Below are 27,722 nucleotides of genomic sequence, written 5' to 3'. Positions count from 1 at the left end.
GAATTGAACGATATATGCACAGATGATATATAAACAGAGTAGATCATCAAACAGATGACGTATACATAGTGGAGGTAAATTGCAAAACTTTAATGCACAAATAGAACCAGAGCCCTGGTTAGGATTTGGATGTACAAGTCAAGTTGATGTGCCCTTCAGATAGGGATTTTGAAAAAAATGTCATGTGTCTTCTGCTATGGGAGTTTATAGTGCTACTTTCCAAGTCTGGGGAACTGTGACTTCAATTAAATTATACTCTTGACATAGTGCTGTTTTGTTGCTGACACTTTAAATTTAAACTGCAATGTTATATTTTGTGTGTGTGTGTGTCTGTCTGTCTGCCTGTCTGTCTTGTCTGTCTGTCAGGGTGTTTGTTGACTGGTGATTGGACTGCTGCAGTTCCTGGGTTGGAGTTTATTTCCTCTTGGGAGCATTAAGCACTGAGAGCAATCCTGAAGAACCAGTTGTGTATATTGCAGGGTGAATGAGTATAGAGCAGTAGTGAAGATTAGCAGGAGTTCTACTTTTGGTCTGTGCATATATTTATTGTAGCCTTCTGTTTGTTGTATTGTGGGGTTTAAAATTACCCCCATACTCCAGCAAGTGTTTCCACTTCCACCCCATGATCTTAGCAAGCTCTCCCTCCTGCCTCCCTTAGTCTGGCAAGTGTTTTCCCAAGCCTCCAAAATTCCCAGTATCTGGTTGCTCTCTGAATCCTGTGCATTTTGGGTGCTGTGAGTTGTGGTTCAAGGGTATGAGACTCTATTAGGTCAGTGGTACTTGAAGACATCAGAGGAAGAGGGCCAGTGTTGATGAATGCCTCCTTTTCTCAGATATTAGTCTAATGACACCCAAAGGGTTCTAATGCATGGTGCCAGCTGGTGATGGTAGCTGATGATGATGTCATATCTTATCCTACACAGCAGCTGTGACAGATGTGTTTTAATCCAACCCTGCCAAAATAGTGAGCAGAAATCAGAGGTAATCAGACAGGTCCTCTCCCCCCCCCCCCTCCCAAGCCTTCAATCCTAGGCACCTGCCTATTTTTGCCTATACTATATCCTGCTCTGGTTTAAAAATATATGTGACCCACTGAGTGAAAAGGTACCAAAAATGGGGTATGTGACTTATTCATACTACAAGATAGAGGGATATCAACTGCATAATCCTGCAAAATTTCAGCCTCAGGTATGGACTTATGTCTTTAAAAAATGAAAAATGTTGATTGCATGCACTGGGATTTTCTTTTCAGGGTTTTGGGCAAATGTGGTTTTGAAGTTCGGTTTCCTTCCATGGTCAAGGTGCTTTACTCTTCCTCTTGTGCAAAGGTGTGGGTTAATGGCCATGAGTCTGTCAGTTTTTAGATTAATCAGGGTATAAGACGGGGGTACCTGTTGTCCCCGTTGCTCTTTGTCTTGACTCTGGATCCACTCCTGCACGTTACCTATCACACACCTGATGTTTAAGGCATTGTCATCAGCCCTGTTTATTTCAAGGTGGCGGCGTTTGCTGATGATTTGTTGTTGCTCCTCACATACTTACACAGTCCCTTCCAGAGTCACTGGCCTTGTTTAAGGAACATGGGGGAATTTACTGGATTCCACTTGAATCTAAATAAAACGGAGGTATTGCTTTCCTCTGCCCACATGAAAGCCAAATAGGGAGCTTCCTTTCCTCTTTAATGGGCAGCAGCATCTTTTAGGTATTTGAGCATCCAACTAGCATTACATACCTCTACTTTATCTTCTCTTAATGTTCCACCCTTGGTTGAAGACAGTGCTGATTGTTTGCTGGATGGAAGGATTTACCGCTCTTCTTGATGGGGCGCCTTAGTCTGATCTGGATGGTAATCTTTCCTAAATAGTTGTATATGCTGCAGATCTGTTTGTTACAATGGTATCTGAGATGTCTATACCTTTTTGGTAAATTTTGCTGGGCGAGTGGGAAACCAAAGCTTAGAATTCAATTTATACTTGGTAACTGGGATCAGGGTGGGTTGGGTCTTCTAGATTATAGATGTTATAATCATGTTTGCTTGAGACATCTGGGGAACTGGCTACTTCAAGTGTCCCAATTTACTCCACGGGACTTCAAGACAGCACTTTGTGCTCCATTTCCCCTTGTGTTTATTGGGGGTGGGGGGGGGGGGGGAGCGATCCTTCTGTCACTGACCAAATCACTATCCAGTGCAAACCGGCATTCAAGCCTGGAATGGATAATCACAGTTTTTCTAGACTGGGCAGGGTATTCCTTGTTTGGAATACCTCATGATCTGGATGGAGCGCTTTGCTCCTTTGACGATTTGCAACAGCAGGTGGGAGTTCAGTGGGGGAACCGGTTCACTTATTGTCAACTCCGCCATTATGTTCAATCTTTAAAGCAAGACTCGCTTCAACATGGAATGGGGACTAAGCTCCGGACCTTTTTTTTTTTTATATAAGCTATCTCTTTGACGTAGCTGTCTATGTCTGAAATCCATCAAGCTCTTTGCAGAGCTGAGCTGGGGAGGGATCTCTCTATAGTACGAACCAGATGGGTGGGTGATCTTGATCTCTCTTTAGAGGTTAATCTTAGATCCATTCCCCAGCTGGTTTCAGGAGCATGGTGGCATGCTATTTTTGAGTGGTGCTTCAAGCCTATTTTTCTCATGTGCAGCTGTATTGGTAGGCAGAGTACAGTCACCTGTTTGCCTTAAGTGTAAGGGCACAGTTGGCATGTTTTTGCACTCTTTGGGGGTGCCCTCAGATACAGCAGCTTTGGACATTGGTAGTGTAATACATGGGCTCTTTGGTCCAGGTGGGGTTGTTTGGGTTTCAGTGGAGCAATTGCTTTTGGATTGCCTGGGGGCAATTAGAGTAGGTAACACAGGGTGCATTTTGTTTTGTAAATTGTCTAGTGGCCAGGAAGTGTATTCTGCAACATTGGACATCTGCTGACCTGCCGTCTTTCTGGCATTGGCAGAATCAGGTACATCAAATGGCAGTCTGGGAAGCATGAGCAGCATGTGGGTCTCTGACGAGGCAGAAAAATTTCTTGCTGGTCTGCGCTGCCTGTCTGAAAGCATTGGGTCGAAGATGGCGTAGCTTATTGATCAATTACTTGTAGGCTGGGGTTCTTTCAGCTTCCATGGGGGGACACTATCAGGACTGAGTGTTTCTTCTTATAAGGTGAGTGGATATGGGGGGAGTTGTCACAGTGCTAGATCTTTCACAAGCAGGATCTGGGGGTCACAAGAGTACGGGCCCCTGGATTTCTTTGCTGGGGAAGGGGGGTGTATGGGGTTTGACTTTAGTTAGGATAGTGAACGTTTGGGTGCATTGGGGGGGCTTTTGCTCTTGTTTGGCTCTTGTTGGCTCTTTGAATATTTGTTTTATATTTGTTGTGTCTTTCATTGGGGTGCCTTGGGTGTTTGAGCATCGTAGCCGGTTTTCTTTTGTATTTGAGCTACTGTTGTTGGGGTATGTGGGGGGAGGGGGGAGGATAGGGTGCAGTATAAAAGTTTGAATGTTTTGGCCTGTGTTTATTCTGTGTATCTATGCATATCTTGATTGCTTACGCAGTTGTCTTGTTGTGCTAATGTCATCAATAAAAACGTTAAAAGAAAAAAAAATGAAAAACGTTTATCAATTAAAAAAAAAAAAAAAAAACCCCAACCCCAGAAATTACATACCCCACTTTAGGTACTTGCAGCTTTTAGGCTATAGAACATGAAAAACATCAACGTTGTGAAAAGGTTTCATAATCTGATTCTACTGACCCTGTAGTGTGCAAAACTTCCAAAAATGAAAGTTGTCTATCCAAATTTATATCCTTTATCTCTATTTGTAACCCCACTTTTGGTAACTTTTTACTTGGTGGGTTACACATACAGAACTGGAAAAGGTGTAGAGTAAATATTTTATCCTTCTTAGAGTAGAAGAGGGATAAAAATAGGTAAATGTTTCCTTCTCCTACCCCCAAGTTACTTAGGTTATCCTAAGAAAATGAAAGGTAATGTATCTCATTTATTTGGATTTATGTTCTACTTTTCCACATTAGCTCAAAGCAGAAATCACTATGGCATTGACTTAGTGGCTCCTTTTTCCTCAATGTACATAAGCCCAGGAGTATTGCATTAGTTTCTAATGAACTTTACAGTTTTAAAAGATTAAGAGCCTACCATTTACTCAGTAGGCTCCCACATGATGGAGAGAACACAATTTAAGTTTCTATGAGCCAAGTCTTTGGCAGCTCATGATATGCCCTTTCCGGGGTAAGGATGTCATTATGAATAACTTAAAGGGCTTAAAATCCCTGCTAGGAGACTGGAGCAATTCAGAACAGCATGCTAATGGCCTTCTCTCTTTCCTATAAGTGTTCTTGTTGGCAGGAACGTTTGTTTCCATTGTACCTGTAAGCTCTTTTTGTGCCCTTGCATCTGAGATTGTGTTACTTGGAAAAAGTATTTATTCAAGAACAATGTCTTCTAAATCTTATTTTTTGAAGAGTGCAGGGTACCCACATTTAATATTTATGGACTACATATGGATAGGGCTCCAGAAAATATGATTTGGGGACCTCTGATCTAGTGGCTTTAAATATTTGTCTGCAGATTATGCAGCAGTGGTTCCCAAACATTTTCTGATGTGACCTCTTTTTAGCAGTTGAAAATTCACATGACATCAGATGGTGACAAAATCTAATTATTCCAACAACATTATAAGCTAAGTAGCCTAACCATTGTGTTATCTACAGTATCAGTAACACATACATATATAAATTTGTTTTAAAGTATCTGATGTACTCCACCATTTCTGAGAGAGCAAGCTTGCAAGTTGAAGGTGGAAGCTGTGGGTAGAGGATAGAGGGATATGTGCAAGTGTGTAGTTGACATCTGAATAAAAGGATGTGCATGATGAGTGGAGGGGGGTGGGTGTGAGAATTTGGATATGCTTGTGTGACCACATGGATAGTAAGTGACTAGGTGCAGTATGTTCGCATGGATGAGGTGTATGTCATTTCTTACCTTTTCTCTATCTCCTACATCCCCTTCCATTCCATTTCTTCCCAAGCTCTGTCTCACCTACCATGACAGTTTGACCTTTTTCATACACTCCAGTCTCAACCTTCCACATTCATTCATTCTCACCCCCTCCCTCACTTAACCACTCATTCCTTAGTGTCTAGCTACACTGTTCTGCACAAGAGGGTGTTACCCCCTCCTACCAGCAGGTGGAGGTAGAGAACAAAAAGCTGAGCTTTACCAGTGACCTCACCTGCATTAGCTGATGGTACTCCCTGGAAAGATCCAGTATTTTTTCTACCTCAGCAGTTGGTAGATTATGCTGTCCGGTGCTCCTGGTTCCTGGCCCAGCTTCCTGCTCTGCTTGCTGTGGCCAAATAGCTTGGTTGTACCTAAGGGCTGCTCCCAGGTTATCCAGTCTCTGGACAGGACCTGGTAGAGCTTGGAGCTCTCTCTCTCTGTCTTGTGACAAGCCATTTCTGACTTGGGAAATGGCCCGGAGGGGTTGGGGGGGGGGGTTAATGGGGCTGCCAGAGCTGCTATTTCTCCATGCTCTGAGGCACCAGGACCCACTTCAGCAGGAATGGCAGCCATTTTGCCCCAGCTTCTCTTTTCTGCTGCTGCTGTTTCTTAGCAAGATTCTCCACAGCCCCCTTTGGGGCTCAGGGAGGTGGGAGGGGGAGGCCTTGCCTTCCCACCCACCTGGGTCCGTCTGCAGGAGGGGGCCCCAGGGGCTTTTTGGCCCCAGAGCTTGACCCAAATGGTGAAACAAGCCCTTCAGGAGGAGACTGGCCCCTTGGTTAGTGATGGGGGCCCCTAGAGACCTAGATGTTCTCAGCCATGGCCCTCTTGTAGGGGTCAAGTGCCACAGAGGGGGGGGGGGGGGTCAAGGGGTCTTGGATATCCACATCCTAATTAGTTTTCTTTAATATGAATAAATGTCACTTCCCCCACTGTGTAGCAACAGGCCGTCCAGCTGTGATTCCCTTCTTGAAGCTCTTTGTCCAAGCAGGGAAGACAAAACATTTCCAATGTTGTTTAATGATCATCCTGCCCTGTCATATCCTCACAGTCAAACATGAGTCTGTGGTGTCTTGGCCCTCTTGCGCTGGGACATCAGGGGAGGATCCTCTCTGATCCTCAGTCCTCTGATCAAATTTAGACAACAATTCCCTACGGGAGGAGGAGGAGAGATACTATGTGATCTGATTTTTCTGTTATGAGGAACACTTTTGCCTCATTGAAGAGGTTAGAGATTCTCAGGATGCGCAAATCTAGTGCTGTGGACCATTCTGAGTGAGAGGGCCTTGTGGGGCCCCATAAGCATTTTCCTCTTCATAAGGCTCTTACCCGCATAATGCTGGTGAAGTGGAAGGCCCCAGATGGTGCTGTCAAAGGGGATACAAGCCCTCACTTGCCTGTATTTCTTGCTCCTAGGGAGGTAGAGAAGAACTGAGTGTACCCTAAGGTGGATGTTCTCGTTATGGCAATCACTGAGGTGTCCACTGTCTCTGTTCAACCTTCAGGGAGCTCCATGATAAGCAGGTGGAGCAGCAGTTATGCCTAGCCTCTTCAGTAGCGGCATGCAGTGTTCAAGTAGCAATCTGCAACAACTATGTGGCATGTGCCATGCTGCGCTGGCTGCAGTAGCTGCTGGAGTGTGGCATTTTCCTGCTTAGAGTTTGGAGTGGCCGCCTTGGTGGGATGTTGTGGATGATCTGGACTGTCTTGCCTCTTGGCCAGTGTGCTCAGCTGAGGTGGCCGTTGCTGTGGCTCTGCCATTGGGTTGGCAGATGCCGCTTTCAATAAGCTTTTTAGCTGTCCTTTTGAGGACACTTGCTATTTGCTCCATTCCTTTATCAAGCACTACAGATTGGACATGTCATCAGGGGTCTGTTCAGACTTTGGCAGGGCTGTCATTCAGGGGGGCCTTTGGCTTTTCTTGCCCAGTAGATATGCTTCATTACATCCCCCTTCTGCAGAACAGTGATGTGATGTTTAGGCTGGTCAGCTTCTGCACCAACAGTCTGTTGCAACTGTTTCTGTGGGGATGAAACGTCACTGCATGTTGGTGCATGGGAATTGGAGTCATTAGAGTCTTCTTGTGCAACTTGTATAATTTGTTTTTTTCTGTGCTGAAACTCTGGTTAAAGTTATGCTGTTTTTTTCTTGATTGAACGTGATGCAGATCATCATAGTTGGATTGAAACTTTGGATCCAAAACACTGGCAAGAGTGCTCATATTCCTTTAGCAGGTCGTGTGCCACTGGACTGAAATGTGAGAAGCGACCACCTGGATCTGCCAAGTCTTCTTGAATTGTAACAAGACATGGAATAACTACCGATGCCATTATGTACAGTGCACTGCCTTCTAAATATGGCATAGCACCAGCCAAGGGTTTTAATAGATCTTGACACAATTCCAAGTCAGACAAGGTGAAGGTGATTGGCCAGTCACATTCAGCACAGACGGCATCTTCCCTCAATTTGATGAGGCTATTGCATACATAGTAGAATGAGTTCCACCTTGTCTGTGCAACATTCAGCAGTTTCTTGCCTGCCAGTTTCCTTAGATACTTGATTGCGACACCTGAAGTAGAAAATTTGAGGACAGCCGGCATCGGTTTTTTTCATAGTTTCTGAATCTTTGGTGTGGCTTTGTCCAACACTGTATGACTTGCTATGCAACATTTGAGACATGAGCATGGCAAGAATTTTGCCTTGGGTATAACATGCTCAGTTTCCTTCACAGCGTTGAAAAATTCTCATCACTATCATCCCTTTCATTATCAGTATCACTTGAAATGGTTTGCTCTGCAGTTACAGATGGGCTGAGGGCTGCCACCATGTTTGCTCATCTGTGTTAAAACCTCCTTTGTGCAAGTGGATGGTGATGAATGTTTTAATATATTTGTGTTAGATGGTTTGTAATAAAATAAAGAGCATTTGATATATAAATCTAGAGTTTTAGTTATTGGGAGTTAAAATTTAATGCCAAGATGTACAGAGTGATGCACTTGGAGATGTACCAGATAGGAGGAGAGAGATTGATAAATACAGCTCAGGAGAGGGACCTTGAGGAGATAGCGTCCGAGGATCTCAAGGTGACAAAAGAATATGACCGGCAGTGGCCAGTGCTAGAAGGATGCTAGGCAGCATAGAGAGGAGTATAACCAGCAGAAGGAAGGAGGTTTTGATGCCCCTGTACAAGTCATTGGTGAGGTCCCACTTGGAATATTGTGTTCAGTTTTGGAGGCCGCATCTTGCTAAGGATGTAAATACTTGAAATGTTTCAGAGAAAAGCAGTGAAAATGGTATGGGATTGTGTTGCAAGATGTATGAGGAGAGACTTGAGCACCTGAACATGTATACCCTGGAGGAAAGGAGAGTCAGGGGTGATATACCTTTCAAATATTTGAACGTCCGTATATATTTAAAAAACAAACCTTTTCCAGAGACAGGAAGGTGGTAGAACTAGAGGGCGTGAATTAAGGTTGCAGGAAGGCTGACTCAGGAATAATATCAGGACATACTTTTTCACAGAGAGGGTGGTAGATACCTAGAATGCCCTCCTGCAGGAGTTTGTAGATCTCCTTTTAGTGGACTGGGTAGCACTTGATATTTCCTGATTTACTTTCTATGTTTTTTGACTATTTGCTGAAATGTGCTTTTCTATCAAGTTTTTATGCTTAATATCAACCATATAAACAGTTATGCTTGAAGCATTTTATTATGCAAATCTCTTATACAAAAAATATGCTTAATCAACTTTTATAACTTAATCTCCACACCCACGCTCGCTCACCATACAAACTAAACCATTCCAATACATATTCTAAGCAAGAACTCACTAATAAGTTTTTATGCTTTGAATATATTCTTTATAAAGGACTTTTTGTGTTGTTGACTTTGAGCCATCAGGAGTCTTTTGGATGATGTGGCATCTACATTCAACCTTTGATTTCTGTGATAGAGATACCTGCATACACAACATTACTATATCAATAACTTAAGACTTAAGGCTTTACAGAGTGCAGCAGTATGGCTTCTTAGTAGGGCACATTATAGAGATCATGTAACCCCATTGTTAGTAAAATTTCATTGTCTTCCAGTAAGGTTTTGCATAGAGTTTAAGATTCTGGTGTTGGCTCATAGAGCTCTTTATGATGATGATCAATCTATTTGGCACCAACTTAGATGCCTGCTAGACTTCTTAGATCTTTGATAGTAGAATGGTTATTCCCCATGTATCTAGGGCTAATCTGGCCATTACATGAGTGTGCTTTTATTTTTATTTTTTTTTTAAATTTCAATATAAAATGAATCTTATCTGAAAAAATGTTATTGTTAACTCATTTTCTCATTTTTTGTAGGTTAGCCTTTGGCCTCTCTGTTCAGTGATTAATGCCTGCTTTTACTGTGTGTATGTGTGTGCTGCTTTGTTTGCATGGTTATTTTTCCTTTTATGATGTTCCTTTTTTACTATTATGATTTTTGTAAACCACTGTGATCTTATTTCTAAGCCTAGCAGTATAGTAAGTTTCTTAATAAACAACATGCATAAGCTGATATTATAACCAAGTGGTTCTGGCTGTACATGGAATTTTTATGCAGAAGTGCTCACAATCCCAAATGAGGATTTTGAGACCCCTGGGGTTAATGAGCCACAGTGTGGGAGCAGCCAGTATAAGTTCCAATAACAAATGTAGCTCCATGCTTAGATAATATTTCCTTACACAGCAGACTAAGTGCCTTCTTATATGGATTATAATAATGCCAGTGGCTTGAATCTGCAGCTATGTTTATAATAATCATTTGGTGATGTAAAACTACCAAAAATCCTACATTTTAAAATATCAGAATGTATATATTTGAAAACTTTCTGTGTAACCATGTTAAACTGGAGTAGCAAAAACGGGTTGAAGTGGACAGTTCTCAAAAGCTCATGCCTCAATAAATTGATTAGTCTATAATGTGCCACCAGCCTCTGGCCTTACTGTAGATTTGGGAACAAACCTGTAGAACTGTGATGACCTTGGCTATTATTTATTTAGATTTTTCTCACACCTTTTTCAGTGGTAGCTCAAGGTGAGTTGCATTCAGGTACACTGGATCTTTCTCTGTCCCAGGAGGGCTTACAATCTAAGTTTGTACCTGAGGCAATGGAGGGTTAAGTGACTTGCCCAAGATCACAAGGAGCAGCAGTGGGGTTTGAACCGGCCACCTCTGGATTGCAAGACCAGTGCTCTAACCACTAGGCCACTCCTCCACTTAAGAGTTCTAAGTGTTTCAGATGTTGCTGAAGTTGAAATATATGTTCCATACAGCTTGATTGACTAAGCATATACGTTTCTGGTAATATTTCTGTATTGTAATATAATATAGCTCTTGTAGTCCACTAAATCCCAACATCAATGGTTCAAAGTAGGCAACAAAGGAAAAAGAATATGCAGAAAAGTGATTGACAGGAATATTCTGAATAGGTATATTCAGATGTTTCTGAAAAGTGGAAGCTCGTAAATAATAAGGTAGAGATAACCAGAATTGAGCAACCTGATAATAGATTGCTCTAAAATTTTCTTGAATCGAATTCTATAGAATTCAGTGAGTGCACATTTGACCATCACTGCATTCCAAATGACAGGGTGACCACCATAAGGGAAAAAAATGGTTTCTTTTTAACTGAAGTCACTTTTAACTGAGCAGTGTTTGTAACAGCTATTTTGCCTGTTATTTCAACCATAGGCTATTTCAAAACAATGAAAAGAATTCAAAGGTGTTACTATATTTACTAAGTTAGATGAAGGTGAAAAGCAGTTTTTGAAACTAGTGTAACAGCTTCTGGCTCTTGTCTTATTCAGAAGCATATTACGTACTGCAAATACTGTTACATAAATGCTTGTAAGAATGTCTTGGATATATAGTGGAAGAAAGCAGTAAGTAGGCTAAATAGTTTTAAGCCATGTATTTTGATATTACTGTATTACACTGAAATATAAGTCATGAACCACAGGCATTCAGTACCAAACCATCAGCTAAAATAGTGGCTGCAAAACATCTTTTGGGATGGTGCACAAATCCTAAACTTGAGGCTTGCTGTGCGTGCACTAGGGAAAACTTTGTGGTTTGATTCCTAGAGCTGTTGGCAGCATAACTGCAACAACAGCAAGTTGATCAGCAGACTATTTTTATATGAGATTATTTCCATTGCAATGGTTTTGACAGTGATGGTCTTGACAGTGAAATCCAGTGTTCTTACAAAGCTGTTGTATGTAGGAACCACTATTTTTTCCATCTAGTGAACTTGATATTTTAGTGAGTAGAGGAATATAAATCTTTGAAATTAACATTTCTATTTCATCCTTACTGCTTTCCCCGCTAGTATGTCAGGAACTTGATGAAAGATACTGGCTTAAGTGTGCCTTGAAATGTTGTGGTACAGTTTCTCATATATTGCAAACATGTCTTGTCACTAAATAGATATGTTTCCTTTGCATGTATCAAAGTGATTTTGATGGTCAAAAAAAACTCATAATCACTTTTATACAAAAAATTACTGTTAGGATTGTACAGTTAAAATTAGTAGTATTTATTTATTGGAATCTATTAACCACCTTTATGAAGAGATTCACCCAAGGGGTGTTCAGCTGGACATAAAACTTTAACATTTTGTTACTAATAAAACAACCAAATATAAGCATAAATATAATCAATGAGGTAAACTTAGAGATGACAAATTGAGTTCTTGTAATGTGACTAACATGAAACAATATCAGAAATACAAATATTTAACAGCCCTGTAAATATGTTAAATGTCATCAGACTACAAATATTGGGGGGGGGGGGGGGGGGGGGGAGCCTGATGGTTAAGGAGGAGCAGGAGGGATGCCAAGAAGGAGAGAGGTATTACCTCGTCCTTTAGATCAGCTTCGGTCTATTGGTGTGCTCCTGGTGCCCTGTGATTTCACAGGAGCGCGGTAAAGACCTCTACATTGTGGTATACAGTTATATGCCCATGTGTGCATGACCAAAGAGATATGTTATGTTCCTTTGGAGCCACAGAGGAGCAGTGAGGTGTTGTGTAGTTTGTTGATGATTTGCCTTCATCTGGTGAGTCCCCCTGCTTGACTTTCTGAACTATCGAGGTCATTGATAGTCTTCAGTATTATTTTTGCTCTCTTCTGACTTGCAAATGGGCAAAACATAGTAACATACATAGTAGATGACGGCAGAAAAAGACCTGCATGGTCCATCCAGTCTGCCCAACAAGATAAACTCATATGTGCTACTTTTTGTGTATACCTTACCTTGATTTGTACCTGTCCTTTTCAGGGCACAGACTGTGTAAGTCTGCCCAGCACTATCCCCGCCACCCAACCACCAGCCCCGCTTCCCACCACCGGTTCTGGCATAGACCGTATAAGTCTGCCCAGCATTATCCCTGCCTCCCAACCACCAATCCCGCCTCCCACCACCGGCTCTGGCACAGACCGTATAAGTCTGCCCAGCACTATCCCCGCCTCCCGCCACCGGCTCTGCCACCCAATCTCGGCTAAGCTCCTTAGGATCCATTCCTTCTGAGTAGGATTCCTTTATGTTTATCCCATGCGTGCTTGAATTCCGTTACCGTTTTCATTTCCACCACCTCCCGCGGGAGTGCATTCCAAGCATCCACCACTCTCTCTGTGAAAAAATACTTCCTTACATTTTTCTTGAGTCTCCCCCCCTTCAATCTCATTTCATGTCCTACAGAGTAGGATTATTAGATGCTGCCCCTTTGGCGCACCTGTTTTGGCACTGTCATTTGATTGCTGCACCAATCAGATGCTACTGGCATTTTGGTGCATTGCCTTCAGGCCTCAGCCAGCAATGGCTACCTGACCTGGCTCTGCCTCACAGCCACAGCTTTTATTTACCTGTTGGTAGGCAGCTGACTCTCCAGGTCTCTGTATATCATTGCTGAGGAGAGCGGAGCCATAACACACCTGTGTTCAGAGCACCCCCCCCCCCCACACACACACACACACCAAAATCCCCCTATGAATCTCACACATATAGTGTTTGTGTTTAATGCTGATGTCGAAAAATGTATACCAGTAAAGTAAAATAAATAAAATACCATAATGGCACGGAAGAACATTCATATAGATATCCTCAGGATATCAAAACAGTACAAATGAAGCACCTTAATAGACACACACAACATAGACATGATGCTACTGCTGTTAGTGCAATGCTATACTACAAGTACAGTTGAGGTATATAGGGACAAACTGATGGCGAATTCTAGGTACAGTTAAATAAGATATCAGGAACTAGTGTAAGTTATAGTGTGTTCAGTGAGCTAGGCTGGGGTAGAGTGAGTGGATAGTCAATTGCATCATGTATCCAAAGGCTTGGGAGAAGAACCTATAGGAAGATCAATAAATAATAGTTTGCTATTTGTATGCTGTATTTTGCTATGAGAGAAAAAAGTTGTTTGTTTTTAAACTAGAAATTGCATATTTTAAAATGAATTGTAATTGTTTCCCTTTTTATTTTGTTTGTTAGGGATAAATGGTTTCTGAAGCTATAGCTTTGTGAACTGAAATAGCAATGTGTTGTTTGTTTGATTTATTTTTTGCTGAAAATTTTTGTTTTGTCAATCCAGTGGCTCCCTGGCACATTTTCAGCTATTGAATGTGAGGGATGATGGTTAGTCACTCGCCACCCACATGTGCCCTCTTATATTGTGGCTTGTGACTCATTCTCCTAGCAGTCCCATGTCTGTGACAAGTGCTGCTCTCAGTACAAATGGCTTCTCCTGACTCTTATGAAATCATCCTATGGTAATTGGAAGGATAATGACTGGCTGTGTGTCTGAAGACTTGTAACCTTACTCATTGATGAGCAAAATGCTAAGTAAACATCTCAGCAGTGAATGAGTATTATACTGCTATTTTTGTTCTGTGGTTTTTCGAAATCACAAATTTGCTTGACACTTTATTGTTTTGAGTTTTAATACAGCAATGCATGCTGTGCTTGGAAAACTTAAATTTGCTAAAAGAATTACATCAGCTACTCTAATGTATATGCATACATTCCTTGAAGAAGGTACAGTAGAATGCCAATTATCCAAACGCTGATCATCTGGATTTCCAATTATCCGGACCCCTTATCTGCCAATACTTTCCCAGCCAATTCTCACAGTCCGCGCAGCGAAAAGCCCTGACTTTTTCTTTTCCAGCCCTTTCCTGACATACACAGCAGAAAACGCCCTTTCTGCTTTGCTCTTGCGAGGACGCGGCAGAGGAAAGAGCCTTGCTATTGCTGCTTGGAAATGGAAAAAATGAAAAAAGGCATTCTTTTATACTTTTTTCTGCAAACTTAAGTGATGAAAATAAAACTAATGTTTAATATGCAATGCTGTAATCTTGTTTTCTTTATAGAAATTTGATATGTCCAATTATCCAGATTTATGATTATCTGGACCACCCTTTGCAGAAGGATAATCTGGATAACCGGCGTTCTACTGTACTTGGAAAAAACATTAGGTTCATAATGTTGATCATTAAGGTAGTCTGAAGCAATTGTGATTCATTTAATGCAGAGTCAGAAAAGGAGTAGAGGATGGAACAAATGACGATCAGCCTTGGGGATGCAGTCTTCAATTCTTTATTGAAAGTACCAGTGTGATAGGACCTGGCACGGGCTATGTTTCGGTGGGCACATCCATTTGCCTCGGGGGTCACAAGTGTAACTCCTAATCAGATATCGGGCTAACAAAATAATGTCTCTGATGCACAAAAGACAGAAAGCCTGCTATAGGAGGTTTAATCCAAGGAGATTAGTCGCACACTGGAGCTCAGAGTCTGTGCTGTCGCTGGGTCTATAGCAAGGCTTTCTGTCTTTTGTGCATCGGCGATGTTATTTTGTTAGCCTGATATCTGATTAGGAGTTATACTTGTGACCCCCTGAGGTAGGTGGCTATTCCCACTGAAACACGGCCCATGTTGAGTCCTATCACACTGGTGCTTTCAATAAAGAATTGAAGACTGCATCCCCAAGGCTAAATGTCGTTTGATCCATCCTCTACTCCTTTTCTGATTGTGTTTATGTACATAAAGGTCCAGCTCTTGCTCTGCTGTTTTTGCCCCTCATTTAATGCAGATTCAGTTAAGTATTATCATAAGCCTTCAGGACATCAATCGACTAAATATATTTGAATGAATTCAATATATTTTAATCTTTTATTTGGAATTCTTCAGACGTCAGATTCAGTGTTAGAACCCAAAGCTGTTCCACATCATATTACTCTTATTGTTGTGAGGTGTCCACAACATCCATTCAGATCAGGGCATTAGAATGCTGGAGTTTGGGCAGCAGATTGCTTTCTTTCTCATTAACAAAATATTTTCCTCGCATTAGGAATCAGATGCTATATCTAATTTATCTGTATGTAAAATCTGGTGTCTTTACTAAAGCATATTTTAAATATTTTCTTTAAAGGAACCTTACAGAACAACAGCCACTGCTACCTGTTTCCATCTGCACTTAAGAACCTCTGAGCTGATACTGAAGGGAGCCCTGGAACATCTCTGGCCCTTCTGGTGGTGTCGGAGCATGGTGACAAAAGGCTGGGACTGACACTAGAGGAATCAGCTGTCTGCCGTTACTTGCTACTTGTTTTCATCTGAACCTGGGATCTTATGAGCTGACATTGAAGTGAGCCCCAGAACATCTCTGGCACCACCTACAGTGGCATTGGATCCCAGTGGCAAAAGACTGGGTCTGAAGGTGGAGGTGCCGTGTGCAGTACATTGTCAAAAGAGCACAACTAAGGAACACCTTAGTGTGCTCCGTTATTAAGGTATGCTGTTGGTGATATAGCTTAATAGAATACCTATTTTTTGTTATGGTTATGGGTAATGGACATTATGGTGACCTTTAGCTTTAACTGTTGGGAAAAGAGGCAGTATAAGAGACTTCCCCTAGTCAGGAAGACTGTAGAGCTTGTCTGTTTTCCTCATAGAGTGAATCACAATTTAAAAACATTTCTTATCGTGCTTGTCATACAAGTGAAGAGAAGTAGATTGAGGTAGAGATACTGAATCTTCCAGTGACATAACTCGTAACTAAGGGCTGGTGCACTCTGGAACTCTCCAGTATTTCTGTACCTCCAGCAGATGGTAGAATTGTCTGGGCTGGTGAATTGGGTCCTTGGCCTAGCTCTCTGGAGTACAATCTACAAGCTGCATTACTGTGGTTGAGCCTAAGGGGCATGCTCCTGGTGCTCAGTCCACAGACCTTGTGCCAGATGAATTGGGTGGTGACATTTCCATTCCTTGCCCCAAGCCATAGCCTATGAGCTTGCACTTGGTGAGGCTCCCAGGTCTGAGTCTCTGCAGGTCCTACCTCGGTGAGCATCTGAGGGGTCTTGTCTTTATGCCTCCCCCAAACCAGCCTTCCTAGTTGTCTGGGCCATATTGTGCTAAAACAGTGGGTGCTATCCCCTCCTACTAGCAGATGGAAGTAGATAAAACTGATCTTTTCTCATGAACTCACTGGTATATCCTGCTGGTGCTCTGTGGAAATCTACAGTATTTTCTCTACCTCTAGCAGATGGTAAGATGTTCAGGCTGATACTCCTGGTCTCTGGCCTAGCTCCTCAGCTCTACAGACTAAGGCCACACAGCTTGGTTGAGTCTTAATGGCTGCTCCCAGCTTCCTGGAGATTGGTCCCAGACCTGGTTGAACGTGTAGAGCATGGCTCCATTGCCTCCTCCATCACACCTTTTGGCATCCACTGGGTGACGCGTTTGGTTAAGTCTCTTGGAGCCCTGCCCTGGTGAAGTATGAGCTGGGGCATGCTGTAAGGTTGGCAGGAGACCTTTTAGCTCTTCTGAACTGCTGGGGACAGCCAGTATTCGATCTTTGGCATCAAGCAGTTTTTCAAGGGATAGATGCTCTCGTTTGGCCATGGCTCGCCAAGGCATCTGAATAGGCAAACTTCTGTATAGGATTCCATGTCGCCCTTATCTAGTGCTCCTTGTGGCTCTAGATTGGCCTTGCCGGCCATGATATGCAGACCTAGTCCATCTAATGGTTGCCAAGCGGCTTCCCTTTCCCAGGGGTACAATGGAAATGGAAGATCCGGTTCCCTTCAGGCTTACAATATGGTCTTTGAGATGTGGCGCCTACTACAGAAAGGATTTCATCCGCTGTAATTTCTACTTTGCTCAAAGTCTTCAAGTCCTCAACGTCCATGGCCTATCTCTGGGTATGGCAGGTGTTTGAATCCTGGTGTGCCCAGCACGTGTCATCTCCCTGGAAGATGCAGGTTCCCAATATTCTCAGGTTCTTGCAAAAAGAAATTGACCAGGGTCCAATACTGAACTCTCTGAAGGTTCACTGGGAGCACTCTTCAGTTTTAAGGGCAAGATACTTGGTTGGGGTTTCCCTTGCTGCATTGGGAGGGGTTCCTAATTTTTGAAAGGGGTCACTCATTTGTGTCCTCCAGTGAGGCCTTCCCTCCCCTTTGGATACATGCTGCAACTGGCTATCCACCCATTCTACCCCTGGGCTTGTTCACTGCATACCCTGTAACTTACACTAGTTCCTGATATCTTATTTAACTGTACCTAGAGTTCACCTTCAGTATGTCCTGTCTATATACCTCAACTGTACTTGTCCTCTCCTCTACCTTTTATGATGTTTCATAGTATAGCATTGTACTAACAGCATTAGCATCATATATATGTTATTTGAATGTTCTAATGTGTGCCTATTATGGTGCTTCATTTGTATTGTGTTGATATCCTGAGGATGATATCTATATGAACTTCCATGCTGTCTATTATGGTATTTTATTTATTTTACTTTACTGGTATAAATTTTTCCAAATCAACATTAAACACAAACACTATGTATGTGTTATTCATAGGGGGATGGGAAGGGGGGGAAGGTCTTTTCCAGAAATCTTACATATAAAATTTATATAACCAAAAAGTAGACAGAAGCCTAAAATTAAAGGCAAAATGGAAAGGGAAACAGATTGTCTCTCTCCCTTTGAGCCCCAGAGGGTGGCTCACCTCACCTTGAACGTGGGCTTCCCTGGTTGTGATCACCTTGGCCCAGAGGGTTTCGGTACTTGAGGCTCTGTCCTGTTGGGACCCTTTGCCTCTCCTTTTCAGAGAATTCAGTGTCTACACTGTTTGACCCATTCTCTCCTTTCTACCCAAGGTGATTTTTCTGTTTCAAATGAATCAGAATCCTTTGTGGAGGGGTGCTCAGGTATTTCAGCTTGCAGATTTTACAAACTGAACATCCGCAGAGTTCTTCTCTATAGCTTGCATGTGATTCACCTCTTTCTTTTTCCTGGCATTCGGAAGGGCCATGTCTCTTCCAAGACTTCCATTGTAAGTTGAATCAAGGCAGCTATTAAGGATGCCTACATTTGCAGAAATGACAGTGCCCGCTGGTTTGTGAGCTCGTTCCACGCAGGCTAAGGTGACTTCCTGGATGGAGGCCTGGGCAGTTTCCTTATGGATATCTGTTGAGCGGTGATGTGGTCATCACTCCACTCCTTTGTGAAGCACTACAGGATAGACTTGCAGTGGTACAGCCCAGATGACAGGGAAGGTAATTGCCATACCTGTTAATTTCCTTCTAGTTTGCTGTCTCAGTTGGCTTATTGCCTGGTTGGGTTTGTGCTGTTCCTTGCCACAAACACAAACACTTATGAAGCCAATAGAAATAATTTTCATCATGCTTTCTTGAGTTGTGTACTTTGACTTGCATTATTGGCAGCTCTAGCATATTTGGCTTTTTTTCTCAAAACCCACAAAAGCTTTTTCAATTTAACCTTCTGGGCACCAAAAAAAAAAAAAAAAAATCCCAAAAGTGTAGAATTCATCAGAATTCTGTTGATCTTACGTCCGTACTCTAGGATAAATAAGCAAAAAATGGAGAAGACTGGTTGATAAATCTGCATTCTTTTTCTTGTACACTGTTCATATGATCTCTTTTGACAAATGAAAAAAAAAAAGATTAAAACGCATCTTGCATGCCTTGTGCTTTTTACTCATCTGTTTCTCCTTGTGCACCCCACAAGCAAAGCAACCACTTAAAGTACAAAGTAAAAATACCATAACCTAGGACTCTAAGGTGGTTTACTCAGTTCTTTTTTTCCTCTGTCCTGGGCCAGGAACGCTGCATTCACTAGACTGGACAGCTCTGAGGCATGTGGGGAAGGCATCTTTCTGATAGAAGGTGCATGGCAGAGAGGTGTAAATCAACTGGGTGGGATGTGGGGGGAGGGGCAATCACTGATCAAGTCTAGGGTGTGGGAGCAACCACTATTATAAATCAAGCATCCTGCTCACAGTTTAAAGCTGATTTTACTATTTATTGGAATTTATTAACTGCCTTTATGAAGAGATACTGTACCTGTTATACCTTGAGTGAAACATAAACTGTGTTAGCATTTCTTGCTCATTTTCCAGGAATCTTAGCAGAGCCTATTTTGGGCATTCCCCTTTATATGTGATTAAAATATATTCAGGATCCCACATCAAAGAATAAATTGAAAACAAAAATATTGTGTCAGCTGAGGTTACATAAAGCTGTTTTTGCTGAGACAGAAACATGACATAACCAAACAGGTTTCTTTATAGCGTCCTGGCAATATTTGCTGGTAATGTGGTCTCTTCCAAACTCAGATACCTCACTCTGGGAATCAAGCAATTAATCTGGAAGATTTTTTTTCTGAAGATATTCCCAGCTTTCTAATTTTCAGGCCAGGAATAATTCCCAACTGAATTTATGTTCAACTTTACCCTGCCAAAGACAGCTACATCTGAGAGCCATTAAAGTGTCTGTATTAGTTGAGTTTTTCTAAAAACATTAACTTCTGTTTTCTTTTCCCTGTTCTTTAATTTGTTATATTATTGAGACATCTTTTGTTTTGTTTCTTTAATTTTTTTAAAAACTACATCTGGTATATTCCAAAACTATTTCTTATGACCCATCCACAATTGTGAAAATTAAGATCACTCTGAGTGCAGGCCTTGGCAATACAGTGCCTGGCCCTCATATATCTCTGTGAGTTCAGCCAACAGCACTTATTTCTAAAGGTCTGTAATGATTTGAGTGCTTAAATAGGAGGTGCATCTCTAACTCACAGCACTTGGTAATGAGAACAAATCAGTGACCTTTGTTTTAACTTTACTTAAATTATCTAAAAATGCTTTGCTAATGTGATGCTCCAGATGCCCTTTTCCTTCCCACCCATCACGAAGCTTTAGGTCAGAGTTGACTGTTCTGATATGACTCTGTGTTAGGTTGTAGTTTGTCTTGAGGTTAGTACACTGTGTTCGTCCATTAGAAATCAGAAACTAAGGGAAATGGGACTTGATATACCGTCTTTCTGAGGTTTTTGCAACTACATTCAAAGCAGTTTACATATATTCAGGCACTTATTTTGTACCAGGGGCAGTGGAGGGTTAAGTGACTTGCCCAGAGTCACAGGGAGCTACAGTGGGAATCGAACTCAGTTCCCCAGAATCAAAAGTCCACTGCAGTAACCACTAGGCTACGCCATATCCTAACCTGACCCAGATATACTCAAAGGCTCACCCACCTCCCTTCCTTGTTCTTTTCTAGGCATCTACTCTCCCTTTTTTTGTTGTTGTTGTTACATTTGTACCCCGCGCTTTCCCACTCATGGCAGGCTTAATGCGGCTTACGTGGGGCAATGGAGGGTTAAGTGACTTGCCCAGAGTCACAAGGAGCTGCCTGTGCCTGAAGTGGGAATTGAACTCAGTTCCTCAGTTCCCCAGGACCAAAGTCCACCACCCTAACTACTAGGCCACTCCTCCACTCCTTATCTCCACTCCTCCACTCCTTATCTCTCTGTAAAAGATGTTCTTTTTCCCCCTCCCTCCACCTTCCAGGCACTGTCTCTTTCAGTTCCTTGAACCCTTCTCCCCCCCCCCCCCAGCCACCACCCTTCTAGTAGTATCTGTCTCCCATGCTGCCATTATTCTTGAGTTCCTGAGATCTAGCTTTTCACGCCTCATTGCTTCCCACAGCACACCTGCACCTGTGACAAAAGTTTTAGCTGCATCTATCATGTACCTTTCCCTTGCTGGTAGTGCACATATGCCCATCTCACACTTTGGCAGTAGACACCACTTCCAGCCCCAAAGCACATTATATAGAGCTAGGGATAAAACTTTCAGTTAGAATGTTCATCTACCAATATTATCTTGTAAGCAGAGCCTGTAGTTATATATCAAGATATGTGCAATGGGTAATTATGAAACGAGGGCCTGATATTTCAAAAGAGTTAAACTGGGCAGTGCCACTGAATATTGGCACTAACCAGCCAAGTCCAAATTGGGCAGTAGAAGGGCAGTGCGGAGACAGAGTCAGAAGAAGTGCCAGTGCCTGCATAGTTCAGAGACCAGAATAAGGCCTCACAAATAGGCCATTCTAACTTTGGTCTCTTATGTGGGTGCAGGCACTAAATGTCAGCTGCCACTTGCATAACTTAGTGGCCTGATTATGTCCTGTCCCCCCCCCCCCCTCGAAATCCTCCTCCTCACAAGAAGGCCCTTTCCGGGCCTACCTCCCACAAGAAGATCCAGGACTCCCCCCCCCCCCCCCCCCCCCCAACACTGGTCCAGTGGGCCACCAGGCAGGAACGAACTCCATTCACTGTTAACCTTGGAGGAAAAATGGCAGCTGTGACCTTTAGTACTCTCACGCTTCTAGAGGTAGCTGTTGCCATTTTACCTTGGAACCAGCAAGGGTAGGTTGAAGTGAGGTTCGCTCCTGCCTGCATGATCCACTGGAACACCAGGGACCTTAAGGTAGGCCTGTGAGGGGAGGAGGGGTAACTGAGTTGTGCATGTGTGTGTGGGGAGGGGTGCCCCAGAGTGAGCCATCTTGCAGGGGAGGATTTCGGTAAGGGGTATCCAATTGGTTTTGCGGGCTAAGCACTTGTGGGGGAAGGGTGGTTAGGAGATTTGAGAGGTGCATGTGGACAAATACTGATAATCAGCCCACTGCCATTGGCTAACTGGGTAGCAGGCTAAATATTACAAATGCCGGCCTACATTTTGAGCCATGGGCAGAGGCCTGAGCCCAGATATTCAGTTTTGGTACCTACATATGTGCCAGCACATTCTATTGCCCAGTACTGGGGCCTAATTCAGCCCACGGTGGTCAGTTAAAAAAACAAAACAAAACACTGACTGCTAAAGTGAATTTTTTATTCTTTGTGACTGCAGTATAGTTTTTTTCCTCTCCTGTTAGTGCTTACATAAGTAGTTCAAAGCATATAGATAAGGTTTTGTGTGTACTGTATGTGTATACAGTGGGGGAAATAAGTATTTGATCCCTTGCTGATTTTGTAAGTTTGCCCACTGACAAAGACATGAGCAGCCCATAATTGAAGGGTAGGTTATTGGTAACAGTGAGAGATAGCACATCACAAATTAAATCCGGAAAATCACATTGTGGAAAGTATATGAATTTATTTGCATTCTGCAGAGGGAAATAAGTATTTGATCCCCCACCAACCAGTAAGAGATCTGGCCCCTACAGACCAGGTAGATGCTCCAAATCAACTCGTTACCTGCATGACAGACAGCTGTCGGCAATGGTCACCTGTATGAAAGACACCTGTCCACAGACTCAGTGAATCAGTCAGACTCTAACCTCTACAAAATGGCCAAGAGCAAGGAGCTGTCTAAGGATGTCAGGGACAAGATCATACACCTGCACAAGGCTGGAATGGGCTACAAAACCATCAGTAAGACGCTGGGCGAGAAGGAGACAACTGTTGGTGCCATAGTAAGAAAATGGAAGAAGTACAAAATGACTGTCAATCGACAAAGATCTGGGGCTCCACGCAAAATCTCACCTCGTGGGGTATCCTTGATCATGAGGAAGGTTAGAAATCAGCTTACAACTACAAGGGGGGAACTTGTCAATGATCTCAAGGCAGCTGGGACCACTGTCACCACGAAAACCATTGGTAACACATTACGACATAACGGATTGCAATCCTGCAGTGCCCGCAAGGTCCCCCTGCTCCGGAAGGCACATGTGACGGCCCGTCTGAAGTTTGCCAGTGAACACCTGGATGATGCCAAGAGTGATTGGGAGAAGGTGCTGTGGTCAGATGAGACAAAAATTGAGCTCTTTGGCATGAACTCAACTCGCCGTGTTTGGAGGAAGAGAAATGCTGCCTATGACCCAAAGAACACCGTCCCCACTGTCAAGCATGGAGGTGGAAATGTTATGTTTTGGGGGTGTTTCTCTGCTAAGGGCACAGGACTACTTCACCGCATCAATGGGAGAATGGATGGGGCCATGTACCGTACAATTCTGAGTGACAACCTCCTTCCCTCCGCCAGGGCCTTAAAAATGGGTCGTGGCTGGGTCTTCCAGCACGACAATGACCCAAAACATACAGCCAAGGCAACAAAGGAGTGGCTCAGGAAGAAGCACATTAGGGTCATGGAGTGGCCTAGCCAGTCACCAGACCTTAATCCCATTGAAAACTTATGGAGGGAGCTGAAGCTGCGAGTTGCCAAGCGACAGCCCAGAACTCTTAATGATTTAGAGATGATCTGCAAAGAGGAGTGGACCAAAATTCCTCCTGACGTGTGCAAACCTCATCATCAACTACAGAAGACGTCTGACCGCTGTGCTTGCCAACAAGGGTTTTGCCACCAAGTATTAGGTCTTGTTTGCCAGAGGGATTAAATACTTATTTCCCTCTGCAGAATGCAAATAAATTCATATACTTTCCACAATGTGATTTTCCGGATTTAATTTGTGATGTGCTATCTCTCACTGTTACCAATAACCTACCCTTCAATTATGGGCTGCTCATGTCTTTGTCAGTGGGCAAACTTACAAAATCAGCAAGGGATCAAATACTTATTTCCCCCACTGTATATGCGTGTTTAGAATCTTCACAATGACATTTTAAGGTAGTTTTCTTCCCATTTTTTTCTGGTTAAACAGTTGATCAGATATGAACCATAATAGTTGAGTACATTGACTCCGGGGCAGTTTCTAATATGGAAGTAGATCATTGATCTTGTGATCTAACTTGTGAATAGTTTTTAAAGGACCACTTAGCTATTATATAGAATCAATTCTTTTATGTTAAGTTTCTCTATTCAAACCCTGACCCCAACTCGCTCCAAATTTAGGTGAAATTGTCTTCTTCTTCTGGATTGAATCCACATTTTGTACTCTGGAGCAGAGGATGCTATACTATACAGGTATTTAAATGAAAGATATAAAGGAACAAACAACCCTTTTCCAAAAACAGAGAAACTATAAAACTAGGGGACATGAAATAAAAGCTGCAAGGAGGGGAAACTGAAAAGCAACATCAGGAAATACTTTTTCAAGGACAGGGTGGTGGATGCCTGCAATGCTGTTTTGCGGGAGGAAGTAGGGATGAAAACGGTTACAGAATTAAAGGCACAGGTTATACACAGAGGATCCCTATGGGAATAGGATAGAATAAAAGTATAGAATAATTCCATTCAAAATAAAACATAACTGAAACACACATGGGGAGGAGTGGATACCTACTTGGAACCCTGGCTACCTTTCTGGGCAGATGTGGTCGTTATTTCCTGTTAGTGTATTTATTTGCTCTTCCAAAATGTGCTTAGGTTATGTATAACTTTGTTTTGAGTTTACACGCTATTCAGTAAAAAAAAAAAAAAAAAAAATCTTCCCTGAATTATAGGAGAATGCTCGTGCTTTATTTTTCTCAGAATGTCCCCACCCTGTTTGTGTTAGGATCCTCTTTTAATTTTTAAAATAACCAAATTGCATCACCAAACTGCAGTCCTAGAACAAGGAATGGATTGTCCTGTACTAATGACTTTGCTTATTTTGAATATATGAAAACCCAAATGCAGAAAAACAAACCATGATGGCATGAGCTATGGGAAGGTTCCACTGTAACAATTTGTTTTTGATTAACAGGTTGTTTTTTTTTTTTTTTTACTGCTCCTTTGGTTCACAAAGGAGACTGTTTTCAGTTGAGCTGATAGTCATATGAACTCTGCAATCCAACTCCCCCCCCCACCCCCTTAGCCATTTACTCTTTTCTCCTCCTACTTGGTGTCACGACTCAGGGTGAGCATTTAGGCCACAGTAGAGTTGATGCTACCTAGCCAACCTGACGGCTGGCTAGGGCCCCGACTGGTGGTGGGTGAGACACCCAGGCAAGGCTGGAGCTTGAAGATGGGGCTGGAGCAAGACAAGAAGCAGGACAGGAACAAGGCTGATACACGGAGCAGGACTAGAACAAGACACAGGCAGGAACAGGAGACAAACTAGAACAAGGCTGCAACCCACACTAGACAACTCTAGAAGACCTGTTGCAAAAGCAGTGGCTGAGAGTCAGTAACTTCCTTATATAATACCAGACAGGAAGTGATGACATCAGCCAGCACCCTCTTGCATAGCTGGATTTCAAGGAAGTAAACAGATCTTTCTTGTCACAGAATGCTGCTTGAGACCACAGGAGACAGGTGAGCGTGACAGTACATCCTCCCTGGACACCATGGGTTTGGGGTTTGAGAGAATAAAGATGTTGACAATGTCTTATAAGTGCAGGGGGCATGAACATGGATAGTAGTTTCTATGTATTATTCTCCATAGCCTTCCGGCATCTAGAATATCCCGAGTATCCTGTAAACTTGAAGTTGTGTGTCCTGTGCAAGGTCCGTTTCCTTGACCGCTTGGGGTCTGGAGTTCTCTCTGGGGGGTCTAATGACTGGAACTCTATTATCTGCCTCCTTACCAGAGCTGGCTCAACTACTAGGCAAGACTAGGCAGTCGCCTATAGCAGCAGTGTCTTGGGGATAGCAAAGAGCAGCTGCAGTGAAAGCAAAACAAGTCCTGACCATCACACAGATTCAAATAATTATCAGCACATATAGTACTTTTTCTCCGAGGACAAGCAGGTTGCTTGTTCTCACTGATGGGTGACGTCCACGGCAGCCCCTCCAATCGGAAACTTCACTAGAAAAGGCCTTTGCTAGCTCTCGCGCGCCCATGCGCACCGCGCATGCACGGCCGTCTTCCCACCCGAACCGGCTCGTGTTCGTCAGTCTTCTTTTGTCCGTGCTCGGGACGGTCGTGTTTTGCCGCCGTTTCGTGCCCATCAAGTTGACCCTCGTGCGTCTTCGCGATTTTGCTAAGAAAGAAAAAAAAAAAAAAAGGAGAGACCTTTCGGTCTTGTCCCTTCTCGTGTGTCCAGCTTTTCCCCCAGCGTAAGTTTCCTTTCGCTTTCGGGATCGGCCTTTTTGGCCTCGGTACGGGTTTTCTCTCCCTTATTTTTGGTGCCTTTCGTCATCATCGCGAATTTTGAATTCGCCGGCATGATTTTTCAACCCATGTCATCGAAGTCTTTCAGCGGCTTCAAGAAGTGCACCCAGTGTGCCCGGGTAATCTCGCTCACTGATAGGCACGCTTCGTGTCTTCAGTGTCTGGGGGCTGGGCACCGCCCGCAGGCCTGCAGTCTTTGTGCTCTTTTACAAAAGAGGACTCAGCGAGATTGGCCCAGTGGAACGTTTTGTTCTCGGGCTCTTCGTCGACAACAGCACAGGACGTATCGAGTGCATCGACGTCGACAGCATCGAAGTCTTCAACCTCGACATTGCATCGACGGCATCGAGGCTTCGACCCTCTGCATCGTCTGTACCGAGACATCGGAAGGCTGCGTCGACGTCGGTGGTACCGGGACCTCCGCTGTTGCTGATGTCGTCGGACGGTGGTGCTTCGACTGGAGTGCAGGTGAGGGCTGTCCATTCCCCTGCTGGTGGCGGTGAGCCTTCGGGTGGGTCTCCTCCTGCCCTGAGGGCTCCTGCGGTACAGCCCCCCTGAGACCGACCTTCTTCGGCCTCGGCCCCGAGGAAGAGACGGTTGGATTCTACGTCCTCCTTCGTCGGTACCGGGAAGCTCCGGTGACATGCTTCGTTTGAAGAAATCAAAGAAGCATCGACACCGGTCTCCTTCCCGCCTCGGTACCGAGAGCTCTGGGTCGCCGAGGGAATCGGCACCCAGTAGGTATCAGCACCGGGAGGATCGCTCACCCTCTGTTCAGGAGGTGTCGATGCGCTCCACCTTGGACAGCCCGGGACCGCCTCCACGCCCGGAACAGACTCTGACCTCGACGCCTGCATCGGCTTCCCAGTCTTTCTCTACAGCCGCTCTGCACGAGAGTCTCCGGGCCGTTCTTCCAGAGATTCTGGGAGAGCTGTTGCGCCCTTCTCCGGTACCGGGGGTGCTTGTGCCCCCGGTATCGTCGAGCGAGGCGACGGCTGGCCCTTTGCCCAGGGTGAGGTCTCCGACATCGGTACCGCTTGCAGTACCGGTTGTGGCCGCCTCCCAGGAAGACTCCCCGACGACGTCGGTGGAGGGAGCTTCGCCGGTGCTGGCGAGGGAGTCAACCTCTCGGCGCTCCCACCGTGGCCGTGTTTCCACGGAGTTGAGTCGGGCACGGCTTCAGACACAGGTTCATGAGCTTGTGTCTGATACCGATGGTGAGGCCTCGTGGGAGGAGGAGGAGGACATCAGATATTTCTCTGACGAGGAGTCTGATGGCCTTCCTTCTGATCCCACTCCCTCCCCTGAAAGGCAGCTTTCTCATCCCGAGAGTCTGTCTTTTGCGGCCTTTGTCCGGGAGATGTCT

The 27,722-nt window shown here is 43.7% G+C and overlaps 1 protein-coding gene across 2 annotated transcripts in view; it reads left to right on the top strand.

Moving 5' to 3' along the window:
* PIK3CB (phosphatidylinositol-4,5-bisphosphate 3-kinase catalytic subunit beta) overlaps positions 1 to 27,722 on the top strand; it is a 352,397-nt gene that overhangs the window by 110,368 nt on the left and 214,307 nt on the right. Inside the window, exon 2 of one of the 2 annotated variants that reach the window (XM_030217212.1) lies at positions 15,491 to 15,851. The exons of the other annotated variant lie outside the window; for it this stretch is intronic. The gene's annotated coding sequence lies outside the window, so the exon portion shown is untranslated. The remainder of the gene's footprint in view (positions 1 to 15,490; positions 15,852 to 27,722) is intronic. 2 annotated transcript variants of the gene reach the window in all.

The sequence above is a fragment of the Microcaecilia unicolor genome, chromosome 10 (assembly GCF_901765095.1).
Source record: "Microcaecilia unicolor chromosome 10, aMicUni1.1, whole genome shotgun sequence".
Classification (NCBI taxonomy): Eukaryota; Metazoa; Chordata; class Amphibia; order Gymnophiona; family Siphonopidae; genus Microcaecilia; species Microcaecilia unicolor.
The sequence above is the reverse complement of the archived record's forward strand: the minus strand, read 5'-3'. Positions and strand labels throughout refer to the sequence as shown.